Source organism: Symsagittifera roscoffensis, chromosome 1 (assembly GCF_963678635.1).
Source record: "Symsagittifera roscoffensis chromosome 1, txSymRosc1.1, whole genome shotgun sequence".
NCBI classification, from domain to species: domain Eukaryota; kingdom Metazoa; phylum Xenacoelomorpha; order Acoela; family Convolutidae; genus Symsagittifera; species Symsagittifera roscoffensis.
In genome coordinates this window covers 24,145,449-24,162,267 of record NC_087062.1, presented here as the reverse complement: position 1 = coordinate 24,162,267, position 16,819 = coordinate 24,145,449, and the positions used below count along the sequence as shown (strand labels likewise).

Here is a 16,819-nt window from a genome sequence, read left to right as displayed (position 1 = left end):
TTCGAAAGCGTTACATTTCAAAGCCGCACGTAAACTAAAGGTTAATACCATTAGGACAGAATTCGCTAAAAAAAATATCATTTGCAGAAATGTGTCATTTCTATCAATTATGAACAAAATTGAATCAGTAAATATACACAATCAAGCAAGCTATAAATGCTCAGATTCTGAACTAATCATTCGCAGAAGTCGCGAAAACAAATCATTTTGGGGAAAGAAGTCTTCATTTAGATCAAATACGTAAATATTCAAATCAACTCAAGTCCAAACAAAAAGAATTTAATTCATATTTTGAAAAAAAAACCATGAGCGAAGTCGCTATTCAAACCAATTGAGCAAAAAAGCATCAATTAGGCGCATACAAAAAAACTGATCAAGGAATGAAAAAACGTTCGAAAGAAAGAATTTCGTGTGCACAAAAAGTCATATTTCAAAACAGCACAAAAACGATAAGATTGATAGCATTGAAATCACTAAAAGGCAAAATATATTCACTTCGCATATATCATAGAAAGAAGTCACCGAACCAAACCATTCGGGGAAAGGTGACATCTTTTAGATCAAAAGTGAACAAAATTGAATCAGTACAAACATACAATCAAACAAACAATTCGAATCCTTAGTTTCTCACAAAACATACGGGCAAAAGTTGCAAAACTAAATCATTTGGGGAAAAGGTGACATCATTAAGAGCAAAAATGGACAAATTGGATCAGTATATACATACAATCAATCAACTATTAAAAAAACCTCGAGATTTTCAAACAAACAAGAGCAGAAGCCGCGAAACCATATCATTTAGGTAAAGGTATCATCATTTGGATCAAATTTAAAAATTTGCATCAGTACATATAAATAATCCAACAAACTATAAAAATCTTATTCTGAAACAATCTGGGCAGAAGTCGCCAGACCAAATCATTTGTGGAAAGGTGTCATCATTTAGGTCAAACATGAAAAATCTCAAATCAACTCAAATAAAATCAATAAAATTATTTTCAAGATCTCAAATTATCATGGGCAAAGTCACTATCCAAACCAATTGGAATAAAATTTATGATTTAGATGTATAAAATGAACACATCAGTCAATGAAAAAACTTATGCAAAAAAAAAAGATTTTCATTTGAACAAAATCTTCATAATTCAAAACCGCATCAAAACGAAAAAATTGGCTTGGAAAAAATAAATTCACAAAATCACGACGCAAAACCAGATCGAACTAGGTCATAAATGCAGGTCGTGGCCAGTTAAGAAGAGCAGATTCCCAAAATTGGGTTTCTCAATTGAACACTTACCATGAGAATTGGAACAGTAATTTCCCAGTACAGTCAAAAAGTTTCCAAAAACGTCAAAGTTTCAAAACTTTCACTGGTTTGAAGGCCATAACTTTTTTCTAGAAAAACTAGACGAAGCAAATTCTAATTGTCAGCTTCCAACTGCCATTTTGTTGATTAAACCTATGATAGCAGATTTGGCAGGATAGTTATCGCAATAAGTCCATAAAACGGTCAGCAAATCAGAAAGTTGATATTTCCGAGGATCATAACTTTGACATAAAAATTGACTTATCGGAGGACGATAAATTTTTGGGTAAAAAAAATTGTGACGGCGCTAATGCAGGGAAACGTCACAAAACACGTTATCTCCATTGAACCCACAACCTCAGGTTTGCGAGGTTAGTTTGAAATGAAAAATTTAAAGGAACCAAAAAACGGTCAAACAAATAAAAAAATTGACTATTCCGAGCGCCATAACTTTAAAAATTGCGCGTAAAAAATGACGCGTAGGCGCCTATGGAGAGTAGTTTTTCAAACCTGTTCTATTCATTGATACCAAAATCTCAGATTTGATGAGTAAGTTTTTGAGAAAATGAGAAAAAATCAAAAGTATCGGCCAAATAAACCCCCACAGATTGTTCGAAGGCTGTATACAAAAGAGTAAAGCAAAAACAGACCAAGAGAGTATGCAAACAAACTATTAAAAACCTCGAGATTCTGAAATAATCAAGGACAGAAGTCGCGAAACCCAATCATTTGCAGAAACGTGTCATTTCCATCAAATAAGAACAAAGTTGAATCAGTAGAAACAAACAATCAAGCAAACTATAAACAATCACATTCTGAAATAATCATGGGCAGAAGTCGCGAAACCAAATCATTTGGGGAAAGGTGTCATCATTTAATTCAAAGATTTAAAAACTCAGATCAACTCAAAATATAACAAAAACAAATTAAGCTCATCTTCTAAAAAAAATCAAGGGCCAAATCGCTATCCAAGTCAATTGAGGAAAGAAGTCATAATTAAGATCAATATCAAGAACTAATCAGTGAATGACAAAGCATTCGCAAGAAAAAAATTCTTCGAACAAAATCGTCATGATTCAAAACAGCACCAAAACGAAAAGATTGGTACACCATCAGGATTCTCGAAAAAGTTCACCTCACAAAAGCACGAAGCAAAACCAAAAATGTAGATAAACCATCGAAATAGTTCAAAAACTCTCCCTGTACCCCAGTGGAAAATCAGCTGGGGAAATGTATCCGATAAACCAGAGAAAAAACTGGAAAAATCGAATTAAGGGAAGAATTATCAAAAAAATAAAACAAATTCAGTTTGTATATTAATCATGAGAAGAAATCACGAACCCACATCATATAGGTAAAGGAATTATCATTTTGAAAAAGCATACGGTAAAATAACTTCAATTTGTTCGAGAGCGTTACATTTCAAAGCCGCACTTAAACTAAAGGTTAATACCATTAGGACAGAATTCGCGAAAAAAAATATCATTTGCAGAAATATGTCATTTCTATCAATTATGAACAAAATTGAATCAGTATATATACACAATCAAGCAAGCTATAAATGCTCAGATTCTGAACTAATCATGCGCAGAAGTCGCGAAAACAAATCATTTGGGGAAAGAAGTCTTCATTTAGATCAAATACGTAAATATTCAAATCAACTCAAGTCCAAACAAAAAGAATTTAATTCATATTTTGAAAAAAAAATCATGAGCGAAGTCGCTATTCAAACCAATTGAGCAAAAAAGCATCAATTAGGTGAATTTAAAAAAAACTGATCAAGGAATGAAAAAACGTTCGAAAGAAAGAATTTCGTGTGCACAAAAAGTCATATTTCAAAACAGCACAAAAACGAAAAGATTGATAGCATTGAAATCACTAAAAGGCAAAACATATTCACTTCGCATATATCATAGAAAGAAGTCACCGAACCAAACCATTCGGGGAAGGGTGACATCTTTTAGATCAAAAGTGAACAAAATTGAATCAGTACAAGCATACAATCAATCAACTATAAAAAAAACTAAATCATTTAGGGAAAGAGTGACATCATTAAGAGCAAAAATGAACAAATTGGATCGGTATATACATACAATCAATCAACTATAAAAAAACATCGAGATTTTCAAACAAACAAGAGCAGAAGCCGCGAAACCATATCATTTAGGTAAAGATATCATCATTTAGATCAAATTTGAACAAATTTGCATCAGTACATACATACAATCCAACAAACTATAAAAACATATTCTGAAACAATCTGGGCAGAAGTCGCCAGACCAAATCATTTGTGGAAAGGTGTCATCATTTAGGTCAAACATGAAAAATCTCAAATCAACTCAAATAAAATCAATAAAATTATTTTCAAGTTCTCAAATTATCATTGGCAAAGTCACTATCCAAACCAATTGGGAAAAAATTGATGATTTAGATGTATAAAATGAACACATCAGTCAATGAAAAAATTTATGCAATAAAAAGATTTTCATTTGAACAAAATCTTCATAATTCAAAACCGCATCAAAACGAAAAAATTGCCTTGGAAAAATTAAAAAAGCACGACGCAAAACCAGGTCGTACTAGGTCATAAATGCAGGTCGTGGCCAGTTAAGAAGAGCAGATTCCCAAAATCGGGTTTCTCAATTGAACACTTACCATGAGAATTGGCACAGTAATTTCCCAGTACAGTCAAAAAGTTTCCAAAAACGTCAAAGATTCAAAACTTTCACTGGTTTGAAGGCCATAACTTTTATCTAGAAAAACTAGACGAAGCAAATTCTAATTGTCAGCTTCCAACTGCCTTTGTGTTGATTAAACCTATGATAGCAGATTTGGCAGGATACTTATCGCAATAAGTCCATAAAACGGTCAGCAAATCAGAAAAGTGACATTTCCGAGGATCATAACCTTTTGCTGAAAAGAACTGGGCGTAGCCGCTTTTGCAGATGAGATTCTCCCAACCTATAACTTCGTTTAAGCCCAAAAACCCAGGTTTCGCATAGTAGTATTACGCGAAAAGTCAAAAAGTTTTAAAAAAATCAAAATATCTGACTATGCCTAGAGCTAATGTTTTTTCTGAAAAAATGAGCGTAGTCGCGTAAACAAAGGAGCTTCCATCAACCCGTTCTATGGATTGAAACCAAATTCTCAGATATGGGAGGGTATTTTTTGGCAAAGTCAGAAAATTTAGGAAATAAAGCTAAAAAAATTGACTTTTCGGAGGACGATAAATTTTTGGATAAAAAAATTGTGAGGCCGCTAATGCAGGGAAACGTCACAAAACTCGTTATCTCCATTGAACCCACAACCTCAGGTTTGCGAGTTTAGTTTGAAATGAAAAATTAAAAGGAACCAAAAAAAGGTCAAACAAATAAAAAAATAGACTATTCTGAGGGCCATAACTTTAAAAATTGCGCGTAAAAAAATTACGCGTAGGCGCCTATGGAGAGGAGTTTTTCAAACCTGTTCTATTCATTGATATCAAAATCTCAGAATTGATAAGAAAGTTTTTGAGAAAATGAAAAAAAATCAAGTATCGGCCAAATAAACCCCCACAGATTGTTCGAAGGCTGTAGACAAAAGGGTAAAGCAAATAGAGACCAAGAGAGTATGCAAACAAACTATTAAAAACCTCGAGATTCTGAAATAATCAAGGACACAAGTCGCGAAACCCAATCATTTGCAGAAACGTGTCATTTCCATCAAATAAGAACAAATTTGAATCATTACAAACAAACAATCAAGCAAACTATACTTGCTCAGAATCTGAAACATTCATGGGCAGAAGTCGCGAAACCAAATCATTTGGGGAAAGGTGTCATCATTTAATTCAAAGATTTAAAACTCAAATCAATTCAAAATAAAACAAAAACAAATTAAGCTCATCTTCTGAAAAAATCATGGGCCAATTCGCTATCCAGGTCAATTGAGGAAAGAAACCATAATTAAGATGAATGTCAAGAACTAATCAGTGAATAAAAAAAGCATTCGCAAGAAAAAGATTTTAGTTTGAACAAAATCGTCATAATTCAAAACAGCACCAAAACGAAAAGATTGGTACCATCAGGATTCTTGAAAAAGTTTACCTCACAAAAGCACGAAGCAAAACCAAAAACGTAGATAAAACAATCGAGATAGTTAAATACCTCTCCCTGTAACCCAGTGAAAAATCAGCTGGGGAAATGTATCTGATGGACAAGAAAAAAACTGGAAAAACCGAATTAGAAAGAAGAATTATCAAAAAACTAAAACAAACTCAGTTTAAGTTATCATGAGAAGAAATCATTAAACCACATCATTTAGGTAAAGGAGTTATCATTTTGAAAAAGCATACGGTAAATTAACTTCAATTAGTTTGAAAGCGTTACATTTCAAAGCCGCACTTAAACTAAAGTTTAATACCATTAAGACAGAATTCGCGAAAAAAAATCATGTGCAGAAATGTGTCATTTCTATCAATTATGAACAAAATTGAATCAGTATAGATACACAACCCAGCAAGCTATAAACGCTCAGATTCTGAACTTATCATGAGCAGAAGTCGCAAAAACAAATCATTTGGGGAAAGTGTCTTCATTTAGATCAAATACGTAACAACTCAAATCAACTCAAGTCCAAACGAAAAGAATTTATTTCATTCTGAGAAAAATCATGAGCGATGTCGCTATTCAAAACAACTGAAGAAAAAATTATCAATTAGGTGAAATTAAAAAATTGATCAAGGAATGAAAAAACATTCGAAAGAATTCGTGTGCACAAAAACGTCATATTTCAAAACCGCACTAAAACGAAAAGATTGATACCATTGAAATCACTGAAAAGCAACAAAAAAATACAAACAGACATTGAAACAAACAATTCGAGACCTCGGGTTCTCAGAAAACTACGGGCAGAAGTACCAAAACCAAATCATTTAGGAAAAGGTATCATCATTTAGAGCAAATATGAACAAATTGGATCAATATAAACATACAATCAATCAATTATAAAAAAAAGCTCGAGATTTTCAATTAAACAAGGGCAGAAGCTGCAAAAACAAATCAATTAGGGATAGGTGCCATCATTTATATCAAACACGGACAATTTGCATCAGTACATACATACAGCAAACAAACTATAAAAGCTCAGATTCTGAAATAATCATGGGCAGAAGTCGCGAAACCAAATCATTTGGGGAAAGGTGTCATCATTTAGATCAAATAAGTAAAGACTCAAATCAACTCAATTCCAAACAAAAAGAATTTATTTCATTCTGAGAAAAATCATGCGCGATGTCGCTATTCAAAACAATTGAACAAAAAATTGTCAATTAGGTGAATATAAAAAACTGATCAAGGAATGAAAAAACATTCGAAAGAATTCGCGTGCACAAAAACGTCATATTTCAAAACAGCACTAAAACGAAAAGATTGATACCATTGAAATCACTGAAAAGCAAAAAAAAAATACAAACAGACATTGAAACAAACAATTCGAAACCTCAGGTTCTCAAAAAACTACGGGCAGAAGTGGCAAAACCAAATCATTTGCGAAAAGGTGTCATCATTTAGAGCAAATATGAACAAATTGGATCAGTATAAACATACAATCAATCAACTATTTAAAAAAAGCTCTAAAATTTCAAACAAACAAGAGCAGAAGCCGCGAAAACAAATCAATTAGGGATAGGTGCCATCATTTAGATCAAACACGGACAAAATGCATCAGTACATACATACAGCAAACAAACTATAAAAGCTTAGATTCTGAAATAATCATGGGCGGAAGTCGCGAAACCAAATCATTTGGGGAAAGATGTTATCATTCATATCAAAAACGTAAAAACTCAAATCAACTCAAGTCCAAACAAAAAGAATTTATTTCATTCTGAGAAAAATCATGAGCGATGTCGCTATTCAAAACAATTGAACAAAAAATATCAATTAGGTGAATATAAAAAACTGGTCAAGGTATGAAAAAACATTCGAAAGAATTCGTGTGCACAAAAACGTCATATTTCAAAACCGCACTAAAACGAAAAGATTGATACCATTGAAATCGCTGAAAAGCAAAAAAAAAATACAAACAGACATTAAAACAAACAATTCGAAACCTCAGGTTCTCAAAAAACTACGGGCAGAAGTGGCAAAACCAAATCATTTAGGAAAAGGTGTCATCATTTAGAGCAAATATGAACAAATTGGATCAGTATAAACATACAATCAATCAACTATAAAAAAAGCTCGAGATTTTCAAACAAACAAGAGCAGAAGCCTCGAAAACAAATCAATTAGGGATAGGTGCCATCATTTAGATCAAACACGGACAAATTGCATCAGTACAAACATACAGCAAACAAACTATAAAAGCTCAGATTCTGAAATAATCATGGGCAGAAATCGCGAAACCAAATCATTTGGGGAAAGGTGTCACCATTTACTTCAAACCTGAACAAATTGGAGCAGTCCATACTTACATTCAAACAAACTATATAACCTCAGAAATTGAAATCATCAAGGACAGAAGACGCAAAAACAAATCATTTGCAGAAATATGTCATTTCGATTAAATACCAACGAATTTGAATCAGTACAAACATACAATCAAGCGAACTATAAAAGCTCAGATTCTGAAATAATCATGGGCAGAAGTCGCGAAACCAAATCATTTGGGGAAAGGTGTCATCATTTAGTTCAAAGATTCAAAAAATCAAATCAAATCAAAATGAAACAAAAACAAATTAGGCTCATCTTCTGAAAAAATCATGAACCAATTCGCTACCAAATCAATTGAGGAAAGAAGTCATAATTAAGATGAATGTAAAGAAATAATCAAGAAAAAGATTCTAGTTTGAACAAAATCGTCATATTTCAAAACCGCCCTAAAACGAAAAGATTGGTACCATTATAATCCTTAAAACCAAACGACATTCACTTCACATAAATCATAGATTGAAGCCGCGAAACCAAATCATTCGGGAAACGGTGTCATCATTGAGATCAAAAATGAACAAATTTGAGTCAGTCAAAACATACAATCAAAAAAACAATACAAATCTGTTTCTGGAAAAATCACAGGCAGAAGTCGCAAAACCAAATCAATTAGGGATAGGTGTCATCATTTAGACCAAACATGAACAAATTGCATCATTACATACATAACATCAAACAAACTATTAAAAAACCTCGAGATTCTGAAATAATTAAGGACAGAAGTCGCGAAACCCAATCATTTGCAGAAATGTGTCATTTTTTATCAAATAAGAACAAATTTGAATCAATACAAACATACAATCAAGCAAAATATAAAAGCTCAGATTCTGAAAAAATCAAGGGCAGAAGTCTTGACGCCAAATCATTTGGGGAAAGGTGTCATCATTTAATTCAAAGATTTAAAACTCAAATCAATTCAAAATAAAACAAAAACAAATTAAGCTCATCTTTTGAAAAAATCATGGGCCAATTCGCTATCCAGGTCAATTGAGGAAAGAAACCATAATTAAGATGAATGTCAAGAACTGATCAGCGAATAAAAAAAGCATTCGCAAGAAAAAGATTTTAGTTTGAACAAAATCGTCATAATTCAAAACAGCACCAAAACGAAAAGATTGGTACCATCAGGATTCTTGAAAAAGTTTACCTCACAAAAGCACGAAGCAAAACCAAAAACGTAGATAAAACAATCGAGATAGTTAAATACCTCTCCCTGTAACCCAGTGAAAAATCAGCTGGGGAAATGTATTTGATGGACAAGAAAAAAACTGGAAAAATCGAATTAGAAAGAAGAATTATCAAAAAACTAAAACAAACTCAGTTTGTACAGTTATCATGAGAAGAAATCACGAAACCACATCAATTAGGTAAGGGAGTTATCATTTTGAAAAACCATACGGTAAAATAACTTCAATTTGTTCGAAAGCGTTACATTTCAAAGCCGCACTTAAACAAATGTTAAAACCATTAGGACAGTAATCGCGAAAAAAAAATCATTTGCAGAAATGTGTCATTTCTATCAATTATGAACAAAAATGCATCAGTACATACATACAGCAAACAAACTATAAAAGCTCAGATTCTGAAATAATCATGAGCAGAAGTCGCGAAAACAAATCATTTGGGGAAAGTGTCTTCATTTAGATCAAATACGTAACAACTCAAATCAACTCAAGTCCAAACGAAAAGAATTTATTTCATTCTGAGAAAAATCATGAGCGATGTCGCTATTCAAAACAACTGAAGAAAAAATTATCAATTAGGTGAAATTAAAAAATTGATCAAGGAATGAAAAAACATTCGAAAGAAGTCGTGTGCACAAAAACGTCATATTTCAAAACCGCACTAAAACGAAAAGATTGATACCATTGAAATCACTGAAAAGCAAAAAAAAATACAAACAGACATTGAAACAAACAACCAGATTCTCAGAAAACTACGGGCAGAAATACCAAAACCAAATCATTTAGGAAAAGGTATCATCATTTAGAGCAAATATGAACAAATTGGATCAATATAAACATACAATCAATCAATTATAAAAAAAGCTCGAGATTTTCAAACAAACAAGAGCAGAAGCTGCAAAAACAAATCAATTAGGGATAGGTGCCATCATTTATATCAAACACGGACAAGTTGCATCAGTACATACATACAGCAAACAAACTATAAAAGCTCAGATTCTGAAATAATCATGGGCAGAAGTCGCGAAACCAAATCATTTGGGGAAAGGTGTCATCATTTAGATCAAATAAGTAAAGACTCAAATCAACTCAATTCCAAACAAAAAGAATTTATTTCATTCTGAGAAAAATCATGCGCGATGTCGCTATTCAAAACAATTGAACAAAAAATTGTCAATTAGGTGAATATAAAAAACTGATCAAGGAATGAAAAAACATTCGAAAGAATTCGCGTGCACAAAAACGTCATATTTCAAAACAGCACTAAAACGAAAAGATTGATACCATTGAAATCACTGAAAAGCAAAAAAAAATACAAACAGACATTGAAACAAACAATTCGAAACCTCAGGTTCTCAAAAAACTACGGGCAGAAGTGGCAAAACCAAATCATTTGCGAAAAGGTGTCATCATTTAGAGCAAATATGAACAAATTGGATCAGTATAAACATACAATCAATCAACTATTTAAAAAAAGCTCTAAAATTTCAAACAAACAAGAGCAGAAGCCGCGAAAACAAATCAATTAGGGATAGGTGCCATCATTTAGATCAAACACGGACAAATTGCATCAGTACATACATACAGCAAACAAACTATAAAAGCTTAGATTCTGAAATAATCATGGGCGGAAGTCGCGAAACCAAATCATTTGGGGAAAGATGTCATCATTCATATCAAAAACGTAAAAACTCAAATCAACTCAAGTCCAAACAAAAAGAATTTATTTCATTCTGAGAAAAATCATGAGCGATGTCGCTATTCAAAACAATTGAACAAAAATATCAATTAGGTGAATATAAAAAACTGGTCAAGGTATGAAAAAACATTCGAAAGAATTCGTGTGCACAAAAACGTCATATTTCAAAACAGCACTAAAACGAAAAGATTGATACCATTGAAATCACTGAAAAGCAAAAAAAAATACAAACAGACATTGAAACAAACAATTCGAAACCTCAGGTTCTCAAAAAACTACGGGCAGAAGTGGCAAAACCAAATCATTTGCGAAAAGGTGTCATCATTTAGAGCAAATATGAACAAATTGGATCAGTATAAACATACAATCAATCAACTATTTAAAAAAAGCTCTAAAATTTCAAACAAACAAGAGCAGAAGCCGCGAAAACAAATCAATTAGGGATAGGTGCCATCATTTAGATCAAACACGGACAAATTGCATCAGTACATACATACAGCAAACAAACTATAAAAGCTTAGATTCTGAAATAATCATGGGCGGAAGTCGCGAAACCAAATCATTTGGGGAAAGATGTCATCATTCATATCAAAAACGTAAAAACTCAAATCAACTCAAGTCCAAACAAAAAGAATTTATTTCATTCTGAGAAAAATCATGAGCGATGTCGCTATTCAAAACAATTGAACAAAAATATCAATTAGGTGAATATAAAAAACTGGTCAAGGTATGAAAAAACATTCGAAAGAATTCGTGTGCACAAAAACGTCATATTTCAAAACCGCACTAAAACGAAAAGATTGATACCATTGAAATCGCTGAAAAGCAAAAAAAATACAAACAGACATTAAAACAAACAATTCGAAACCTCAGGTTCTCAAAAAACTACGGGGAGAAGTGGCAAAACCAAATCATTTAGGAAAAGGTGTCATCATTTAGAGCAAATATGAACAAATTGGATCAGTATAAACATACAATCAATCAACTATAAAAAAAGCTCGAGATTTTCAAACAAACAAGAGCAGAAGCCTCGAAAACAAATCAATTAGGGATAGGTGCCATCATTTAGATCAAACACGGACAAATTGCATCAGTACAAACATACAGCAAACAAACTATAAAAGCTCAGATTCTGAAATAATCATGGGCAGAAGTCGCGAAACCAAATCATTTGGGGAAAGGTGTCACCATTTACTTCAAACCTGAACAAATTGGAGCAGTACATACTTACATTCAAACAAACTATATAACCTCAGAAATTGAAATCATCAAGGACAGAAGACGCAAAAACAAATCATTTGCAGAAATATGTCATTTCGATTAAATACCAACGAATTTGAATCAGTACAAACATACAATCAAGCGAACTATAAAAGCTCAGATTCTGAAATAATCATGGGCAGAAGTCGCGAAACCAAATCATTTGGGGAAAGGTGTCATCATTTAGTTCAAAGATTCAAAAAATCAAATCAAATCAAAATGAAACAAAAACAAATTAGGCTCATCTTCTGAAAAAATCATGAACCAATTCGCTACCAAATCAATTGAGGAAAGAAGTCATAATTAAGATGAATGTAAAGAAATAATCAAGAAAAAGATTCTAGTTTGAACAAAATCGTCATATTTCAAAACCGCCCTAAAACGAAAAGATTGGTACCATTATAATCCTTAAAACCAAACGACATTCACTTCACATAAATCATAGATTGAAGCCGCGAAACCAAATCATTCGGGAAACGGTGTCATCATTGAGATCAAAAATGAACAAAACAAATTTGAGTCAGTCAAAACATACAATCAAAAAAACAATAGAAAACCTGTTTCTGGAAAAATCACAGGCAGAAGTCGCAAAACCAAATCAATTAGGGATAGGTGTCATCATTTAGACCAAACATGAACAAATTGCATCATTACATACATAACATCAAACAAACTATTAAAAAACCTCGAGATTCTGAAATAATTAAGGACAGAAGTCGCGAAACCCAATCATTTGCAGAAATGTGTCATTTCCAACAAATAAGAACAAATTTGAATCAATACAAACATACAATCAAGCAAAATATAAAAGCTCAGATTCTGAAATAATCAAGGGCAGAAGTCTCGACGCCAAATCATTTGGGGAAAGGTGTCATCATTTAATTCAAAGATTTAAAAACTCAAATCAAATCAAAATGAAACAAAAAAAATTAAGCTCATCTTCTGAAAAAATCATGGACCAATTCGCTATCCAAGTCAAATGAGGAAAGAAGTCATGATTAAGATGAATGTCAAGAATTAATCACTGAATGAAAAAGCATTCGCAAGAAAAAGATTTTAGCTTGAACAAAATCGTCAAAATTCAAAACAGCACCAAAACGAAAAGATTGATACCATTGAAAATACTGAAAAGCAAAAAATACAAACAAAAAATCAATCCAACAATTCGAAACCTCAGGTTCTCAAAAAATTATGGGCAAAACCAAATCATTTAGGGAAAAGTGTCATCATTTAGAGCAAATATGAACAAATTGGATCAGTACACACATATAATCAATCAACTATAAAAAAAACCTCAAGATTTTCAAACAAACAAGAGCAGAAGCCGCGAAAACAAATCAATTAGGGAAAGGTGCCACCATTTAGATCAAACATGGACAAATTGCATCAGTACATACATACAATCAAACAAACTATGAAAGCTCAGATTCTGATATAATCAAGGGCAGAAGTCGCGAAACCAAATCATTTGGGGAAAGGTGTCATCATTTACTTCAAACCTGAACAAAATGGAGCAGTACATACTTACATTCAAACAAACTGTAAAACCTCAGAATCTGAAATCATCAAGGACAGAAGACGCGAAAACAAATCATTTGCAGAAATGTGTCAATTCGATCAAATGAGAACAAATTTGAATTAATACAAACATACAATGAAGCGAACTAAAAAAGATCAGATACTGAAATAATCATTGGCAGAAGTCGCGAAACCAAATCATTTGGGGAAAGGTGCCATCATTTAGTTCAAAGATTTAAAAAATCAAATCAACTCAAATTAAAACAAAAACAAATTAAATTCATCTTCTGAAAAAATCATGAACCAATTCGCTATTCAAATCAATTGAGGAAAGAAGTCATAAGTAAGATGAATGTAAAGAACTAATCAGTGAATGAAAATGCATTCGCAAGAAAAAGATGGTAGTTTGAACAAAATCGTCATATTTCAAAACCGCACTAAAACGAAAAGATTGGTACCATTAGAATCCTTAAAACCAAACGACATTCACTTCACATAAATCATAAATAGAAGTCGCGAAACCAAATCATTCGGGGAAGGGTGTCATCATTAAGATCAAAAATGAACAAATTTGAGACAGTAAAAACATACAGTCAAAAAAAAAACAATACAAAACCTGTTTCTGGAAAAATCACGGGCAGAAGTCGCAAAACCAAATCAATTGGGGATAGGTGTCATCATTTAGATTAGATCAAGCATGAACAAATCGCATCAGTACATACATACAATCAAACAAACTATTAAAAAACCACGAGATTCTGAAATAATCAAGGACAAGAGTCGCGAAACCAAATCATTTGCAGAAAAGTGTCATTTCCATCAAATAAGAACAAATTTGAATCATACAATCAAGCAAACTATAAAAGCTCAGATTCTGAAATAATCATGGGCAGAAGTCGCCAAACCAAATCATTTGGGGAAAGCTGTCATCATATAATTCAAAGATTTAAAAACTCAAATCAACTCAAAATAAAACAAAAACAAATTAAGCTCATCTTATGAAAAAATCATGAGTCAATTCGCTATCCAAGTCAATTGAGGAAAGAAGTCATAATTAAGATGAATGCCAAGAACTAATCAGTGAATGAAAAAGCATTCGCAAGAAAAAGATTCTTGTTCGAACCAAGTCGTCATGATTCAAAACAGCACCAAATCGAAAAGATTGGTACAATCAGGATTCTTGAAAAATTTCACGTCACAAAAGCACGAAGTAAAACCAAAAACGTAGATAAAACAATCGAGATAGTTCAATAACTCTCCCTGTAACCCAGTGAAATGAATCTGATGTATCAGAGAAAAAACTGGAAAAATCGAATTAGAAAGACGAATTATCAAAAAACTAAAACAAACTCAGTTTGTAAATTCACCATGAGAAGAAATCACGAAACCACATCTTATAGATAAAGGAATTATCATTTTGAAAAAGCATACGGTAAAATAACTTCAATTTGTTCGAAAGCGTTACATTTCACAGCCGCACTTACTAAAGGTTAATACCATTAGGACAGTACTCGCGAAAAAAAAATCATTTGCAGAAATGTGTCATTTCTATCAATTATGAACAAAATTGAATCAGTATATATACACACTCAAGCAAGCTATAAATGCTCAGATTCTGAACTAATCATAGGCAGAAGTCGCAAAAACAAATCATTTGGGGAAAAGTGTCATCATTTAGTTCAAAGATTTAAAAAATCAAATCAACTCAAAATAAAACAAAAACAAATTAGGCTCATCTTCTGAAAAATTCATGAACCAATTCGCTATCCAATTAAATTGAGGAAAGAAGTCATAATTAAGATGAATGTCAAGAACTAATCAATGAATGAAAAAGCATTCGCAAGAAAAAGATTTGTAAGAACAAAATCGTCATAATTCAAAACAGCACCAAAACGAAAGATTGGTACCATCAGGATTCTAGAAAAAATTCACCTCACAAAAGCACGAAGCAAAACCAAAAACGTAGATAAAACAATCGAGATAGTTCAATAACTCTCTCTGTAATCCAGTGAAAAATCAGCTGGGGAAATGTATCTGATGTACCAGCCAAAAACTGGAAAAATCGAATTAGAAAGAAGAATTATCAAAAAACTAAAACAAACTCAGTTTGTACAGTTATCATGAGAAGAAATCACGAAACCACATCAATTAGGTAAGGGAGTTATCATTTTGAAAAACCATACGGTAAAATAACTTCAATTTGTTCGAAAGCGTTACATTTCAAAGCCGCACTTAAACAAATGTTAAAACCATTAGGACAGTAATCGCGAAAAAAAAATCATTTGCAGAAATGTGTCATTTCTATCAATTATGAACAAAATTGAATCAGTATATATACACACTCAAGCAAGCTATAAATGCTCAGATTCGGAACTAATCATGGGCAGAAGTCGCGAAGCCAAATCATTTGGGGAAAGATGTCTTCATTTAGATCAAATACGTAAAAACTCAGATCAACTCAAGTCCAAACAAAAAAAATTTCATTCATATTCTGAAAAAATCATGAACGAAGTCGCTATTCAAACCATTTGAGCAAAAAAGCATCAATTAGGTGAATATAAAAAACTGATCAAGGGATGAAAAAACATTCGAAAGAAAGAATTTCGTGTGCACAAAAAGTCATATTTCAAAACAGCACAAAAACGAAAAGATTGATAGCATTGAAATCACTAAAAAGCAGAATATATTCACTTCGCATATATCATATAAAGAAGTCGCCGAACCAAACCATTTGGGGAAAGGTGGCATCATTTAGATCAAAAATGAACAAAATTGACTCAGTACAAACATACAATCAAACAAACTATTCGAATCCTCAATTTCTCACAAAACATACGGGCAAAAGTTGCAAAACCAAATCATTTAGGGAAAGGTGACATCATTTAGAGCAAAAATGTACAAATTGGATCCGTATATACATACAATCAATCAACTATAAAAAAAACCTCAAGATTTTCAAACAAACAAGAGCAGAAGCCGCGAAACCATATCATTTAGGGAAAGGTATCATCATTTAGATCAAATTTGAACAAATTTGCATCAGTACATACATACAATCCAACAAACTATAAAAATCATATTCTGAAACAATCTGGGCAGAAGTCGCCAGACCAAATCATTTGTGGAAAGATGTCATCATTTAGGAGAAAATGAACTTAAATAGGTTTTTGAGAAAATGAAAAAAAAAATCAAAAGTATCGTCCAAATAAACCCCCACAGATTGTTCGAAGGCTGTAGACAAAAGGGTAAAGCAAATAGAGACCAAGAGAGTATGCAGGCACTAAAAAAGCGGTCTTTCTATTGATACCCTTTTTTGAAATCGTTTAAAAAAGATTTGGAGAAAAAAATAAATTTATTGCAAAAAGTAATAAAAGTTTCCAAA

The 16,819-nt window shown here is 32.4% G+C and overlaps 2 protein-coding genes across 3 annotated transcripts in view; one reads left to right on the top strand and one right to left on the bottom strand.

Annotated features, from left to right (window-relative positions):
• Positions 1-16,819, bottom strand: part of LOC134841641 (dnaJ homolog subfamily C member 13-like) — a 554,774-nt gene that overhangs the window by 95,325 nt on the left and 442,630 nt on the right. The gene's annotated exons all lie outside the window — the stretch shown is intronic.
• LOC134841795 (DNA replication complex GINS protein SLD5-like) overlaps positions 1-16,819 on the top strand; it is a 493,875-nt gene that overhangs the window by 308,970 nt on the left and 168,086 nt on the right. The gene's annotated exons all lie outside the window — the stretch shown is intronic.